The 15,733-nt window shown below is 48.4% G+C and overlaps 1 protein-coding gene across 1 annotated transcript in view; it reads right to left on the bottom strand.

Moving 5' to 3' along the window:
- Window positions 1–15,532, bottom strand: part of LOC142311934 (uncharacterized) — a 35,716-nt gene extending 20,184 nt beyond the window's left edge. Inside the window, exons 1-2 of the mRNA XM_075350802.1 lie at window positions 15,485–15,532; window positions 7,118–7,215 (exon numbers count right to left, since the gene is read on the bottom strand). The gene's annotated coding sequence lies outside the window, so the exon portion shown is untranslated. The remainder of the gene's footprint in view (window positions 1–7,117; window positions 7,216–15,484) is intronic.
- Window positions 15,533–15,733: the final 201 nt, after the last annotated feature.

Raw genomic sequence — 15,733 nt, forward strand, 5'->3', positions numbered from 1 at the left:
TTTGAAAGACTTTTCAAAATTCGTCCGGTCATCGATCACTTCAGCAACAAGTTTGCTGAAGTGTACATTCCCGAAAGGGAAATCTGCGTGGATGAAACCCTCATCCACTTCAAGGGAAGGCTGGGATTCCGTCAGTACCTGCCCAACAAGAGGGCCAGGTATGGAATCAAACTCTATAAACTCTGCGAGAGTACCTCAGGGTATACTCTCAGGTTTAGAGTTTATGAGGGAAAAGACACCAAGATCGAACCCCCAGAATGCCCACCTTCTCTGGGGGTGAGTGGGAAAATAGTGTGGGATTTGGTGCACCCACTGCTGGATAAGGGTTATCACTTGTATGTTGATAACTTTTATACCAGCATCCCACTATTCAGATCCCTCTCTGCCAGAGCTACTGCAGCGTGCGGTACTGTGCGCAGAAACCAGAGGGGTCTCCCTACGTCGCTAACTGGGCAGCTGCTCCGAAAGGGCGAGAGCAGAGCCCAGTGTAGCGACAACATGCTTGTGGTCAAGTTCAGAGACAAGAGGGACGTCTTTTTGTTGACCACAATCCATGATCCTGGCACCACCACCACCACAGTTCGGGGTTCTCTTTCACAGGTCCAGAAACCTAACTGTGTCCTGGGGTACAACCGGTACATGGGGGGAGTTGATCTCTCTGATCAAGTCCTCCAGCCCTACAGTGCAGCACGAAAGGCTAAGGTGTGGTACAAGAAGCTGGCTGTGCACCTCGTACAGATGGCACTGTACAACGCGTTCGTGCTATCACGATGTGCAGGCAGCACCAACACCTTCCTTCAGTTCCAGGAGGCAGTGGTCAAGGCCCTGATGTTTGGAGATCAGGAGGCAGCGGCCCCCAGTACCTCTGGAACTGAAGGTTCTCGTTTTGTACAAGGGCAACATTTCCTAGGCAAGGTCCCGCAAGCAGCCAGAAAAGGTAGGACACAGAGAAAGTGTAGAGTGTGCCACAGGAACGGGATTAGAAAGGACACAACATGGCAATGCGACACCTGCCCCGACACACCTGGACTCTGCATCCCGGACTGTTTCAGAATCTACCATACATACATGCCAACCTGACATACTCCCCACAACTCACACAACATACACACACAAAAAAAAAACGGCACTCACACATACCATTCTGACTTATTCCCCTCAACTCACATAACACACACAGCCAAAAAAAAAAAATTAAAAAAAAAAGCACTCCCATGCCAACTTGACATTATCTCCAACACATGCCAACCTGACGTTCACTCCTGTAATAAAAATACATACTTTCATCTTCAAGACGCAACACTAATTTTGGGATGGGGCATTGATCCAGGGAACTAGTCTGATTGCCATATGAGGAGTCGGGAAGGAATTTTTCCCCTAATGTGGAGTTTTTGATGCATGGGGTTTTTGCCTTCCTCTGGATCAATATGGGGGACATGGGGGTTCAAAATGCGCAGCACATATCTACATAGGTTCCTTGGGGGTTCTAGTTTCCAAATTGGGGTCACATGTGGGGGGTTTCCACTGTTTAGGCACATCAGAGGCTCTCCAAATGCGACTTGACACCCGCAGATCATTCCTCAAAATCTGCACTCCAAAATGTCACTTCTTCCCGTCTGAGCCCTGCCATGCGCCTAAACAGTGGTTTTCCACCACATATGGGGTATCTGCGTACTCAGGAGAAATTGCACAACAAATTATATGGGGCAATTTTTCCTGATATGCTTGGGAAAATTAAAAATTTTTAACTCAAAGAACATTTTTGTTGAGAAAATAAGATTTTTTTATTTTCTCGGCTCAATGTTCCAATCTAATGTGAAGCACCTGGGGGATAAAGGTGCTCACTAAACATCTAGATAAATTCCATGAGGGGTCTAGTTTCCAAAATGGGGTCACATGTGGGGGGTTTCCACTGTTTAGGCACATCAGGGGCTCTCCAAATGCGACTTGACACCCGCAGATCATTCCTCAAAATCTGCACTCCAAAATGTCACTTCTTCCCGTCTGAGCCCTGCCATGCGCCTAAACAGTGGTTTTCCACCACATATGGGGTATCTGCGTACTCAGGAGAAATTGCACAACAAATTATATGGGGCAATTTTTCCTGATATGCTTGGGAAAATTAAAAATTTTTAACTCAAAGAACATTTTTGTTGAGAAAATAAGATTTTTTTATTTTCTCGGCTCAATGTTCCAATCTAATGTGAAGCACCTGGGGGATAAAGGTGCTCACTAAACATCTAGATAAATTCCATGAGGGGTCTAGTTTCCAAAATGGGGTCACATGTGGGGGGTTTCCACTGTTTAGGCACATCAGGGGCTCTCCAAATGCGACTTGACACCCGCAGATCATTCCTCAAAATCTGCTCTCCAAAATGTCACTTCTTCCCGTCTGAGCCCTGCCATGCGCCTAAACAGTGGTTTTCCACCACATATGGGGTATCTGCGTACTCAGGAGAAATTGCACAACAAATTATATGGGGCAATTTTTCCTGATATGCTTGGGAAAATTAAAAATTTTTAACTCAAAGAACATTTTTGTTGAGAAAATAAGATTTTTTTATTTTCTCGGCTCAATGTTCCAATCTAATGTGAAGCACCTGGGGGATAAAGGTGCTCACTAAACATCTAGATAAATTCCATGAGGGGTCTAGTTTCCAAAATGGGGTCACTTGTGGGGGTGCTCCATTGTTTAGGCACCTCAGGGGGTCTCCAAACGCAACATGGCATCCGCTAGCGATTCCAGACAATTTTGCATTCGAAAAGTCAAATGGCCCTCCTTGCCTTCTGAGCCCTGCTGTGCGCCCAAACAATTGATTTCCACCACATATGAGATATCGGCGTACTCAGGAGAAATTGCACAATACGTTTTATTGTGTGTTTTTTCCTAATACCCTTGTGAAAAAAAAAGCTACATGGTTGAAGTAACAATTTTGTGGTAAAAAAAAAAAAAATATTTTCTCGACACAATGTAATAAACTTCTGTGAAGCCCCCAGGGGTTCAAAGTGCTCACTAAACATCTAGATAAATTCCATGAGGGGTCTAGTTTCCAAAATGGGGTCACTTGTGGGGGTGCTCCATTGTTTAGGCACCTCAGGGGGTCTCCAAACGCAACATGGCATCCGCTAGCGATTCCAGACAATTTTGCATTCGAAAAGTCAAATGGCCCTCCTTGCCTTCTGAGCCCTGCTGTGCGCCCAAACAATTGATTTCCACCACATATGAGATATCGGCGTACTCAGGAGAAATTGCACAATACGTTTTATTGTGTGTTTTTTCCTAATACCCTTGTGAAAAAAAAAGCTACATGGTTGAAGTAACAATTTTGTGGTAAAAAAAAAAAAAAATATTTTCTCGACACAATGTAATAAACTTCTGTGAAGCCCCCAGGGGTTCAAAGTGCTCACTAAACATCTAGATAAATTCCATGAGGGGTCTAGTTTCCAAAATGGGGTCACTTGTGGGGGTGCTCCATTGTTTAGGCACCTCAGGGGGTCTCCAAACGCAACATGGCATCCGCTAGCGATTCCAGACAATTTTGCATTCGAAAAGTCAAATGGCCCTCCTTGCCTTCTGAGCCCTGCTGTGCGCCCAAACAATTGATTTCCACCACATATGAGATATCGGCGTACTCAGGAGAAATTGCACAATACGTTTTATTGTGTGTTTTTTCCTAATACCCTTGTGAAAAAAAAAGCTACATGGTTGAAGTAACAATTTTGTGGTAAAAAAAAAAAAAAATATTTTCTCGACACAATGTAATAAACTTCTGTGAAGCCCCCAGGGGTTCAAAGTGCTCACTAAACATCTAGATAAATTCCATGAGGGGTCTAGTTTCCAAAATGGGGTCACTTGTGGGGGTGCTCCATTGTTTAGGCACCTCAGGGGGTCTCCAAACGCAACATGGCATCCGCTAGCGATTCCAGACAATTTTGCATTCGAAAAGTCAAATGGCCCTCCTTGCCTTCTGAGCCCTGCTGTGCGCCCAAACAATTGATTTCCACCACATATGAGATATCGGCGTACTCAGGAGAAATTGCACAATATGTTTTATTGTGTGTTTTTTCCTAATACCCTTGTGAAAAAAAAAGCTACCTAGTTGAAGTAACAATTTTGTGGTAAAAAAAAAAAAAAATATTTTCTCGACACAATGTAATAAACTTCTGTGAAGCCCCCAGGGGTTCAAAGTGCTCACTAAACATCTAGATAAATTCCATGAGGGGTCTAGTTTCCAAAATGGGGTCACTTGTGGGGGTGCTCCATTGTTTAGGCACCTCAGGGGGTCTCCAAACGCAACATGGCATCCGCTAGCGATTCCAGACAATTTTGCATTCGAAAAGTCAAATGGCCCTCCTTGCCTTCTGAGCCCTGCTGTGCGCCCAAACAATTGATTTCCACCACATATGAGATATCGGCGTACTCAGGAGAAATTGCACAATATGTTTTATTGTGTGTTTTTTCCTAATACCCTTGTGAAAAAAAAAGCTACCTGGTTGAAGTAACAATTTTGTGGTAAAAAAAAAAAAAAATATTTTCTCGACACAATGTAATAAACTTCTGTGAAGCCCCCAGGGGTTCAAAGTGCTCACTAAACATCTAGATAAATTCCATGAGGGGTCTAGTTTCCAAAATGGGGTCACTTGTGGGGGTGCTCCATTGTTTAGGCACCTCAACGGGTCTCCAAACCCGACATGGCGTCCAATAATGAGTCCAGCTAATTTTGCTTTCAAAAATTCGAATGGCGCTCCTTACCTTCCGAGCTCTGCCGTGCGCCCAAACAATTGATTTTTACCACACATGGGGTATCAGCGTACTCAGGAGAAATTGCACAATAAATTGTAGGGTGCACTTTCTCTTTTCTCCCTTGTGAAAATGTAAATTTTTATGGCTAAAGTAACATTTTCATGTAAAAAAGTAAAATTTTAATTTTTTCCTTCCACGTGGCTTTGGTTCCTGTGAAGTACCTAAAGGGTTAATAGACTTCTTAGATTTAGTTTTGAGCAGTGTGAGGGGTGCAGTTTTTAGAATGGGGTCACTTTGGGGTATTTTCTGTCACCTCGGCCTCTCAAAGTCACCTCAAATGTGATGTGGTCCCTAAAAAAATGGTTTTGTAAATTTTGTTGGAAAAATGAGAAATTGCTGATGAACTTTGACCCCTTCTAACTTTCTAACGAAAAAACATTTTGTTTCGAAAATTGCGCTGGTCTAAAGTAGACAAGTGGGAAATGTTATGTAGTAACTATTTTGTGTGACATATCTCCCAGATTTATAGGCATAAAATTTCAAAGTTTAAAAATTGCAAAATTTTCAAAATTTTCGACAAATTTCCAAAATTTTCACAAATAAACGCAAAAAATATCAGCCTAAATTTACCACTATCATGAAGTACAATATGTCACGAAAAAACAATGTCAGAATCGCCGGGATCCGTTGAAGCGTTCCAGAGTTATAACCTGTCAAAGTGACACTGGTCAGAATTGCAAAAAATGGCCCGGTCATTAGGGTGTTTTAGTGGCCGGGGGTGAAGGGGTTAAACAAGGAAAACTGAAATATCACATTGTCATAAGTATTCAGACTTTTTGCTCAGAGACTCATATTTAAGTCACATGCTGTCCATTTCCTTGTGATCCTCCTTGAGATAGATCTACTCCTTAATTGGAGTCCAGCTATGTTTAATTAAACTAATAGGACTTGATTTGGAAAGGCACACACCTGTATACTGTATATAAGACCTCACAGCTCACAGTGCATGTCAGACCAAATGAGAATTATGAGGTCAAAGGAACTGCCCAAGGAGCTCAGAGACAGAATTGTGTGAAGGCACAGATCTGGCCAAGGTTATAAAAGAATTTCTACAGTACTCAAGGTTCCTTAGAGCACAGTGACCTCCATAATCCTTAAATTGAAGACGTTTGGGACCACCAGAACTCTTCCTACACCTGGCCGTTCAGCCAAACTGAGCAATTGTGGGAGAAGAGCCTTGGTGAGATAAGTAAAGAAGAACCCCAGGATCACAGTGGCTGAGCTCCATGGATGAAGTAGGGAGATGGGAGAAAGTTCCCCAAAGTCAACTATCACTGCAGCCCTCCACCAGTCGGAACTATTTGGCAGAATGGCCCAACGGAAGCCTCTCCTCAGTGGAAGACATATGAAAGCCCACTTAGAGTTTGCAAAAAAACACATGAAGGACTCCCAGATGAAGATAGAACTTCTTGGTGATAATTCTAAGCAGTATGTGTGGAGAAAACCAGGCACTGCTCATCACCTGCCCAATACAATCCCAACAGTGAAACATGGTGGTGGCAGTATCATGCTATGGGGGTGTTTTTCAGCTGCCAGGACAGGACGACTGGTTGCAATTGAAGGAAAGATGAATGCGGCCAACTACAGAGATATCCTGGAAGAAAACCTCTTACAGGGTGCTCTGGACCTCAGACTTGGCCGAAGGTTCACCTTCCAACAAGACAATGACCCTAATCACACAGCTAAAATAACAAAGGAGTGGCTTCAGAACAACTCTGTTACCATTCTTGACTGGCCCAGGCAAAGCCCTGACCTAAACCCAATTGAGCATCTCTGGAGAGACCTGAAAATGCTTTGCACCAACGTTCACCATCCAACCTGACGGAACTGGAGAGGATCTGCAAGGAAGAATGGCATCCCCAAATCCAGGTGTGGAAAACTTATTACATCATTCCCAAGAAGGGTCATGGCTGTACAAGCTCAAAAGGGAGCGTCTACTCCATACTGAGCAAAGGGTCTGAATACTTATGACCATGTGATATTTCAGGTTTTTCTTGTCAAGATGGGGTGCAGAGTGTACATTAATGAGGAAAAAAATGATTTTTTTTTTAATTTACCAAATAGCTGCAATGAAACAGAGTGAAAAATGTAAAGGGGTCTGAATACTTTCCGTACCTATATCATATCACTCTATAGGTGTTAACTGACGTACATAATGTATCCACAATTTTATTATCCTGCTGGGTCGATACCCATTTCCCTAAGGTGCGTCAGGGGTTTCACATGGTAAAGTGAATAGACACACACAGCATAATCGCAGGTGAGGACAGATGTCACTATATAATATACATCAATTATAAAGGGTTTACTTACACAGGGTTTTTGGTTCAGGCCTCCTTGTGATTTTATTCAATGTGATGGAGATTTTTCTACCATTTTCCCCTTTACGCTTCTCTAAAGAAACTGTAAAACTGGAAGAAAAAAAAAGAAAAAAGTACCAAAGAATGGCTCTGGTAATGTGTGACGCGAAACGCGTAAAACAACGTCAAATGCAGATGTGGCGCCCCTGACTTGGTCAGGCACCACAGAGTATTGCACCCATGCGGGAGCAATGCTTCCAGGTAATCTCCAAAGGCCAGGATGAGGTGCACACACAAACATATAGTGACCAGGCCTCCCACATTACCAGAGGGGACCCTTGGGTAGCCAGAAGAGGTTAACTTTCAATTCCCAGCTGGGGGTGTGTTCAGGGGCTGGTTGCTAGGAAGCAGGGCAGAGAGAGAGAGAGAGGAAGTGAGAGTGTCGAGAGGAAGAAGTTGAAGTGTATGGAGGGGGAGCAGAGAAGCTCCCGTGCAGACAGGTCCTGAGGAGTGCTGTAGCTGAAAGCGGAGGAGAACGGAGTACTGTGGGTCGGCCTGAAGAGCATCCAGAGAAAGAGGGGTGGCTGAGTACGGAGATCCCAGTATCCGAGCACACAAGGGGAACTAGGTCCCCAGAACAGGCAGCAGATCATCCAGAGCTGCTTAACCTACAGGTTGGGGGGGTACTTCATGCCCTCACCACGACTACACAGAGCTTGAGCCAAGCAGCACACCAGGCCCATAAGGGGACAGGGCCAGAAGCCATCCCACCAAGGCCACGCTGCCGGCAGACGAGCCAGAGAGAGGGGAGCAGGGTGGTAACAGCTTCCCTGGAGGGGTCCTACTACGCTTCAAGCAAAGGATCCTCCTAAAACAGAAAGAGTGCAAGGAAGGCGAGTGGACAGCTACCCTCAGAACGGCCTCCTGGAATTCCTGGTTCCACCTGGTTATCACAGTGTCGCCCGGGCATCTCACCGTGACCTCCAAACAGTGAGTAAACACGTTAAAAGACTTCTTGGACTGTGTTTGAGTCATTCTGCGACTTGTGGTACTACAAACCCACACCGGGCCCTGGGGCTTGCCTCACTCTCAGGAGGCTACTATATCCGACTGCACCCACCATCAGCCCCAGGCGTCCCCTAACCTGCAGTGGCGGTCCCCACTGACCGCAATACTGAGAGTGGCGTCACGATCAAAACTGAAGATTCCCTACCTGTGACCAGCACCAGCTACGTGGAGTCCCTGAAGGTATGCACCGATACAACACCTGTGGGGCTTCACATCATCTGGCGTCACGAACAGGATAAGGACTAGACCTGTTCAGACAGGTGACCGTGTGCCTCAGAGGTCCGACCGCAAAAATTGAACCGCCGCCATATTGCCATCTTCAAAAGCGCGCGCTGCAGCCCGCGCGAGGGAGAAGAGCACCGCCCACGAAGAGGTGTGGCCGCCCCAGAATCCCCACAATTCAGAGAGCGTTCTGACCCAGGAAGTGGAAAGGGAGCGCGCGGATTTTCTGAAGAAAAATGGACGCTCCAGGAGGTAATGCCCCTGGTCAGGGCGACACAGCCCAAGCGATGCCAGCCCCTGTCGCGCTGGACGCCGCAGCGCCTGGTGCCGGTGCCGCGGTCGCAGCTGCGCCGGCCGAGGTCGCCCCCATAATGCCAGTGTCCTTGTTGTATGCCCCAGGGGCGCAATGGCTGCCTCAATACGCCGGTAAAATAGACACGCTGACCGGGTTTAAGAAAAAGATCAACACCCTGCTAGACATGCACGCGATGACTGGTAAACAGAGGGCCGCTGTGGTGCTGGGACAATTGACTGGAGCAGCAGAATTGGAAGCTGAGTCCTGGGCCAATGATGACCGGAGCTCTGTTGAGACCATCTTTGCCAAACTAGCAGCTGCTTTTGAACACCGCACGGAGGGAGAGCTGAGAACGGACTTCTATCACTGCCGTCAGAAGCCCCAAGATAGTATAAGAGACTATGCCCTCAGGCTGCAGGCTGCACTACGGGCTCTCAAGCTGGTGGACCCTGTCAGTGATCAGGAAGGAAACCGGATGATGAAGGAACAATTCTTGCGGGGCCTGCGCTCTCCTGAGGATGGGAAGCAGATGAAGCTGTGGTCCCTGGAACACCCTGACGTGGACTTTGCCATTCTGAAAGACCGGGCAGTGAAAGCACTCCAACCCCCTGTGGACACAGACCCTGCCAGTTCCACGGCTGCAGGAGCAGAATCCTCCACGCAGGCCCTGATGACTGCAAAAGGACTCAACGCGCCAGCAGAGACCATAAGTACGCTATCCTCCCAAGTGCAGCAGCTCACTACGGACGTCGCACAAATCCTGAAAGCAATGCAGTTGCCCTCAGAGACCAAAGTCCCTCATCAGATCCTGCTAGCCGACAACCCAGAGGACGTCCCTTGGATGCGGAGGAGAAGGGGTCCCCCAACTCGAGGCAGGAGCAGTGATCGCTATGACTCAGCTGGACAACCCATCTGTCGTCGTTGCCAGAAGGCAGGTCACTATGCAAGGGCCTGTCCTTTAAACGAGTCAAACCTGGGGCCGAGGGCCAGTCCTCAGGATTAAGAAGATCAGGCCCAAGTCGCTGCTGTGATCAGTACGTGGGTGGACGTCCTGTCCTGTCCATCGTCTTGGACGGGATCCCTACCCCGGCATTATTGGACACCGGCTCTCAGGTCACCACGATCCCGCATGTCCTGTATCGGAGGTTTTGGTCGGACGGCGATCTCCGACCACCGGACCCCTCCCTCACCATCTATGCTGCCAACGGACAACCTATAGACCAGATCGGGGTCAAAGAGGTAACCATAAAGGTGGGAAGGCAGGAAATGAAGGGACAAGGACTGATTGTTGTGGACACTGATGTTAGAGAAAGGAACCCGCAAATGATTTTAGGCACTAATGTCATAGAAAATTGCCTAGGGGAAGTGTTGTTGTTGCTTCACCAGATTGTTGAAGGTGCTGACGGCAGGTCGCAAAGAGCCTTGCAAAAGGAGATCCGAATCATTCTGAGGAAGCAACAGGTAAAACAGACTGGCGGTGAGATTGGTAGTGTACGGGTGATGGATGCTAACCCCATTGTGATACCCCCACGGAGTGAAATGATGATGTGGTGTAGAGCAGCGGTAGGTCTCAGAGGACAAGATTACCAGGCTGTACTAGAGCCCACTCATTCAGACCACTGGCCCACGATTCTGACAGCCAGGGGGGTAGTTGATGTACACAAGGGACGAGTGCCTGTACGAGTGTTGAACTGTGGGGAGGAGGAAGCCAGACTACCAAGGTACGCTACCATAGCCAAACTGTTTACATGCTCAGATGACGCCATAACACCTGTAGGTCCCCTGACACAAGCTGACTCAAAAGAGGGCGAGACCTCCCAAAAGCAGTTAGAGGACTGGTGCCAGAAACTACACGTGGGGACTGACTCTACACCCGACTACCAGAAACATGGGGTTTACAGGGTCGTGCAGGAATACGAGCAGGTCTTTAGTAAGAACCCACTAGACTTTGGTAGGATCAAAGGGGTGCAACATCACATACCCACAGGCAGTCATCCTCCCATTAAGGAAAGACATAGGCCTATTCCACCAGCCCATTACCAGCGCACGAAGGACATGCTGAAGGACATGAAGGAGGCAGGAGTCATAAGGGACAGTTGCAGCCCCTGGGCAGCTCCCCTGGTCCTGGTAAGAAAGAAGGATGGCACGATGAGGATGTGTGTGGATTACAGACGGATAAATCAGATAACACACAAGGATGCCTACCCTTTGCCAAGGATAGAGGAATCCCTCGCTGCCTTGAAAGCCTCTAACTACTTTTCTACCCTAGATCTTACTAGTGGCTACTGGCAAGTATCTGTAGCAGAAGAAGATCGGGAGAAGACGGCCTTCACCACCCCAATGGGCCTCTGTGAGTTCAACAGCATGCCATTTGGACTCTGCAATGCCCCCGGGACCTTCCAGAGGCTTATGGAATGCTGCCTAGGGCACCTCAACTTTGAAACCGTCCTGCTCTACCTGGATGATGTCATCGTGTACTCCAAGACCTACGAGGACCACCTGAAACACCTGGCTGAAGTCTTTGAAGCACTATCCCGATATGGAATGAAGCTGAAACCATCCAAGTGCCATTTACTGAAGCCAAAGGTCCAGTACCTAGGTCACGTGGTCAGTGCAGAAGGAGTAGCACCGGACCCAGAGAAGGTCACAGTCATCCAGGAATGGCCCACACCTACTACCGTCCGGGAGATACGTCAGTTCCTTGGCTTGGTAGGCTACTACAGGAGGTTCATCAAGGGCTACACGAAAATGGCAGCGCCTTTGCAAGAGCTCCTGGTAGGCCACCCAAAGAAGAAAGGAAAGATCTCCGGCCCGCCATTTCACTGGGGAGAAGCAGAAGAACACTCCTTCAGACAAATGAAAGGGGCCTTGACGGGTGAAGAGATCCTAGCCTACCCTGACTACGGTCTGCCATTCGTACTGTACACAGATGCCAGTAATGTGGGACTGGGAGCAGTGCTTTCACAGGTGCAGGGAGGCAAAGAGCGTGTGATTGCTTACGCCAGCAGGAAGCTCAGGCCTACTGAAAGAAACCCGGAGAATTATAGCTCATTCAAGCTAGAGTTCCTGGCCATGGTATGGGCTATCACAGAGCGGTTCAAGCACTACCTGGCAGCCACCAAATTCACCGTCTTCACGGACAACAACCCCCTGACCCACTTGGATACTGCTAAGTTGGGTGCCATGGAGCAGCGTTGGGTAGCCCGACTGGCGAATTATGACTTTACTGTCAAGTATCGAGCTGGCCGCAAGAACGGCAACGCAGATGCTCTGTCCAGGATGCCTCACCTAGCAGACGAGGGTGAAGATGAAGATGATCTGGAAGAGATTGAGCTGCCAGCGTTCCATCGCCATGGAGCAAAACAGTGTCGGCAGTCGCGTGCCAACCGCCAAGAGGTGGCCCTGAACCCACTACCTCATTACAACTGGAAGGAGACCCAGGAAAATGATCCAGCGGTGGGCTTGGTAAAGAAACTGATCAGCCAGCCTGGCGCCAGCCTTGACAAAGGAGCCCCACCTGAGGCACAGTACCTATGGAAGGAGAGGGGTCGATTATTCATCTATCAAGACAAACTTTACAGGAGCATCATTGACCCGAGGACGCATGAGAAGGTGTGGCAAGTGATTGTACCACAGAAGGATACGAGGATGGTGCTAGAAGACTATCACAATGGTGCAGGCCACTTTGGTTGGAAGAAACTGGAGGCCCTACTTAAAGTAAGATTCTACTGGGTGGGCATGAGATCTGCCCTAGAGAAGTGGTGTCGAAACTGCGGGCCTTGCAATCTTAGAAGAAAAGACCAGCACCGCCAGAGAGCACCACTCCAGCCCATCCAAACTAAACGGCCCCTGGAGATCGTGGCCCTGGACCATGTAAAGTTGGCACCCAGCAGACAAGGCTACAACTACGCTCTCACTATGGTTGACCACTACTCCAGATTCCTGGTGGTAGTACCAGTCAAGGACTTGACAGGTCAAACCGCAGCCAAAGCTTTCCAGACACACTTCTGTCGACCACATGGCTATCCAGATCAAGTGCTCACTGACCAAGGACCAGCCTTTGAAGCTGAAGTGTTTAAGGAGTTTTGTAACCTATACGGCTGCCAGAAGATCCGTACTACGCCTTACCATCCCCAGACCAATGGCATGTGTGAGAAGATGAACCACATCATTCTCGATCTTCTGAAGACGCTCCCATTGGAGGAACGAAGTCAGTGGCCAGAAAAACTACCCGATCTAGTGGACATGTATAACAACATCCCTGTGAGTTCCACGAACTGCACACCGGCATACCTGATGAGGGCCAGACCAGGGAGATTGCCAGTAGATCTGGAAATGGGAGTTGAGACCCCTGAAGACCATCAACAAGGTGCTGATTGGGATTCCAACCGCCAAGCCCAATACAAGAAAGTACAAGAGTGTGTGGAGCGAAGCCTGACTCAGCAGCGTGAGAAACAAGAAAAAGCCTACAATCGAAAAGCACCTGCTGTTCCTTTGATGCCAGGAGATATAGTTCTCAAAAGAAAGAGAAGACGTCATAAACTTGACAATCACTGGGAAGAAGAACCCTATACTGTGTTACCATCGACGCTTAGCAATGAAAAGACATGCCTTATCAGCAAAGATGGAGGAAAAACAACAGCTGTCGTTTCTAGAGATCGCTTAAAGAAATGTCCTGAACAACTAAGAACCCCTGAAGAAATTCCCAACCCTTTGCCAGTTCAAGAACCAAAAGAAAAGATGATCCATACTGTACTTGGAGATTTCCCAGCAAGTTGGCCTCAATACAATGGAGCAGTAGTTATTCCAGTCATTACATTCCCTCAATCTAGAGAAGTAAGAGAACCAGAAGAACCTGTCCAGAACCTGGAAGAGCCAAATGTAGCTGAAGCAGAAGACCATGCACTGGTATCAATACCCAGTACACCCATTATTCACATTGAGACACATACATCGGGTGGGAGGACACAACCTCAGACAGATGACAGCATAGTACTGCGTAGATCAACCCGCAGCAACTTTGGTCAGCTCCCATTACGCTATAGAGAAAGTACAGTTTAGTTCAAAGTGACGGTATGAAATGTAATGTTTAACCTGTTTATAGTTAAGTAACGTTTAAGCGAAATGTGCCCACAAGGACTATTGTGAGACCTCCTTAAAATGTTAGACCACTGGTTATGAACTGGATTTAACCACAAACTTTTGCATTGTAAAAAGTTACCTCCTTGGTATCAACCACAGAGTCTGCCTGTTGAGGGGCATGGCTCTGCACCAACAAGGGGGCACGCCTGTTTATGGGGCCTGCCCTCCAACACTCGGAAGCGGGTACGCCTGTTTATGGGGCCTACCTTACACCACTCCCCTCAGGAGAGGAAGATTGGAGGAAAGGTCTGGGGAATGTGATGGCCCAGCCCTGGTCACCAAAAGGACCGGCGACCTACCTCCGGGAGGTTTTTGGGTGGGGTTCGGACATGTGGGTGGTTGGTGGTGGAATGGTACCTGGTATGTTTAAATGTAAATAATTGCCCCTGTGTGGGAAAAGTTTGTAATTACCTTTTTTCTTTCTCTTGTCTTTGCAGCCCGAGGACGTGCTGATGATAACTAAGGGGGAATGTGGCGCCCCTGACTTGGTCAGGCACCACAGAGTATTGCACCCATGCGGGAGCAATGCTTCCAGGTAATCTCCAAAGGCCAGGATGAGGTGCACACACAAACATATAGTGACCAGGCCTCCCACATTACCAGAGGGGACCCTTGGGTAGCCAGAAGGGGTTAACTTTCAATTCCCAGCTGGGGGTGTGTTCAGGGGCTGGTTGCTAGGAAGCAGGGCAGAGAGAGAGAGAGAGGAAGTGAGAGTGTCGAGAGGAAGAAGTTGAAGTGTATGGAGGGGGAGCAGAGAAGCTCCCGTGCAGACAGGTCCTGAGGAGTGCTGTAGCTGAAAGCGGAGGAGAACGGAGTACTGTGGGTCGGCCTGAAGAGCATCCAGAGAAAGAGGGGTGGCTGAGTACGGAGATCCCAGTATCCGAGCACACAAGGGGAACTAGGTCCCCAGAACAGGCAGCAGATCATCCAGAGCTGCTTAACCTACAGGTTGGGGGGGTACTTCATGCCCTCACCACGACTACACAGAGCTTGAGCCAAGCAGCACACCAGGCCCATAAGGGGACAGGGCCAGAAGCCATCCCACCAAGGCCACGCTGCCGGCAGACGAGCCAGAGAGAGGGGAGCAGGGTGGTAACAGCTTCCCTGGAGGGGTCCTACTACGCTTCAAGCAAAGGATCCTCCTAAAACAGAAAGAGTGCAAGGAAGGCGAGTGGACAGCTACCCTCAGAACGGCCTCCTGGAATTCCTGGTTCCACCTGGTTATCACAGTGTCGCCCGGGCATCTCACCGTGACCTCCAAACAGTGAGTAAACACGTTAAAAGACTTCTTGGACTGTGTTTGAGTCATTCTGCGACTTGTGGTACTACAAACCCACACCGGGCCCTGGGGCTTGCCTCACTCTCAGGAGGCTACTATATCCGACTGCACCCACCATCAGCCCCAGGCGTCCCCTAACCTGCAGTGGCGGTCCCCACTGACCGCAATACTGAGAGTGGCGTCACGATCAAAACTGAAGATTCCCTACCTGTGACCAGCACCAGCTACGTGGAGTCCCTGAAGGTATGCACCGATACAACACCTGTGGGGCTTCACACAGACACACTGGCCAATGAAATATTAAAGAGTTCTGACTGGTGGAATGTGAAGGGGTTAATGCCCCCAGCATCCAGTAATGGGGAATCTCCACATACCTCCTCCTGCAGAGCCGCACACTGGATATATGGCTGCTCTGTGCTTACAGGACCTGTGATGATGTCACATGGAGGGGAGGAGTCAGGGGTCACATGATCAGCTCCTCAGTGTGTGCAGGACTCTGCTGTGCTGGATGAGGGGAAGTTTATGTGTGGGGTCAGGAGGGGTGTACAGTGTGGATGTAGCAGAGCCGTGTGTGTACGACGTGTTCATACTTCCAGGCTGAGCACAGTCAAACAAGTTGTGCT

The sequence above is a fragment of the Anomaloglossus baeobatrachus genome, chromosome 5, assembly GCF_048569485.1.
Source record: "Anomaloglossus baeobatrachus isolate aAnoBae1 chromosome 5, aAnoBae1.hap1, whole genome shotgun sequence".
Lineage (NCBI taxonomy): Eukaryota > Metazoa > Chordata > Amphibia > Anura > Aromobatidae > Anomaloglossus > Anomaloglossus baeobatrachus.